The sequence below is a fragment of the Arachis stenosperma genome, chromosome 9 (assembly GCF_014773155.1).
Source record: "Arachis stenosperma cultivar V10309 chromosome 9, arast.V10309.gnm1.PFL2, whole genome shotgun sequence".
Lineage (NCBI taxonomy): Eukaryota > Viridiplantae > Streptophyta > Magnoliopsida > Fabales > Fabaceae > Arachis > Arachis stenosperma.
The window spans coordinates 43,764,648-43,766,100 of record NC_080385.1 but is presented as its reverse complement, the minus strand read 5'-3'; the positions used below and the strand labels follow the sequence as shown (position 1 = coordinate 43,766,100).

Below are 1,453 nucleotides of genomic sequence, written 5' to 3'. Positions count from 1 at the left end.
TCAGAGGAAGAATAGTTCTCAGAGCTCATGAATGGTAGAAGGAGGTTTAAAGGAATCTCTATGGTCTCTATATGAGCCTCAGATTCCTTTAGGTCCTCAATAGGGAACTCCTTCTTGTCTGGGAGACGTCCCATGAGGTCTTCCTCATTGGGATTCACGTCCTCCCCTTCCTCTCTAGGTTCGGCCATTTTAATTATGTCAATGGCCTTACACTCTCTTTTCGGATTCTCTTCAGTATTGCTTGGGAGAGTGCTAGGAGGAGTTTCAGTGATTTTCTTACTCAGCTGGCCCACTTGTGCCTCCAAATTTCTGATGGATGACCTTGTTTCACTCATGAAACTTAAAGTAGCCTTAGAAAGATCAGAGACTATGTTTGCTAAGCTAGAGGAGCTCTGCTCAGAATACTCTGTCTGTTGCTGAGAAGATGATGGAAAAGGCTTGTTATTGCTAAGCCTGTTTCTTCCACCATTATTAAAGCCTTATTGGGGCTTTTGTTGATCCTTCCATGAGAAATTTGGATGATTTCTCCATGAGGAGTTATAGGTGTTCCCATAGGATTCACCCATGTAATTCACCTCTGCCATTGTAGGGTTCTCAGGATCATAAGCTTCTTCTTCAGAAGATGCCTCTTTAGTACTGTTGGATGCATTTTGCCATCCATTCAGACTTTGAGAAATCATGTTGACTTGCTGAGTCAACATTTTTTCTGAGCCAATATGGCATTCAGAGCATCAATTTCAAGAACTCCCTTCCTCTGAGGTGTCCCATTACTCACAGAATTCCTCTAAGAAATGTACATAAACTGGTTATTTGCAACCATGTCAATGAGTTCTTGAGCTTCTGCAGGCGTTTTCTTTAGGTGAATGGATCCACCTACAGAATGGTCCAGTGACATCTTAGAGAACTCAGATAGACCATAATAGAATATATCCAAAATGGTCCACTCTGAAAGCATGTCAGAAGGACACCTTTTAGTCATCTGCTTGTATCTTTCCCAAGCTTCATAGAGGGATTCACCATCTTTTTGTTTGAAGGTTTGAACATCCACTCTAAACTTGCTCAGCTTTTGAGGAGGAAAGAACTTAGCCAAGAAGGCCGTGACTAGCTTATCCCAGGAGTCCAGGCTATCTTTAGGCTGTGAGTCCAACCATGTTCTAGCTCTGTCTCTTACAGCAAAAAGGAAAAGCATGAGCCTGTAGACTTCAGGATCTACTCCATTAGTCTTAATAGTCTCACAGATCTGTAAGAACTCAGTTAAAAACTGATAGGGATCTTCTTACGGAAGTCCATGAAACTTGCAGTTCTGTTGCACTAGAGCAACTAGTTGAGGCTTCAGCTCAAAATTGTTTGCTCCAATGGCAGGGATTGAGATGCTTCTTCCATCAAATTTGGAAGTAGGTGTAGTATAATCACCAAGCATCCTTCTTGCATTATTATTTTTGGTTGCCATCTC

General features: G+C 41.8%; 1 non-coding gene across 1 annotated transcript; it reads left to right on the top strand.

The window, feature by feature from the left end:
• The first annotated feature begins 953 nt into the window (after positions 1–953).
• LOC130952537 (small nucleolar RNA R71) lies at positions 954–1,057 on the top strand. Its single transcript, XR_009074717.1, has one exon. It is a non-coding gene; the product is annotated as a small nucleolar RNA R71 (small nucleolar RNA).
• The last annotated feature ends 396 nt before the right edge of the window (positions 1,058–1,453 follow it).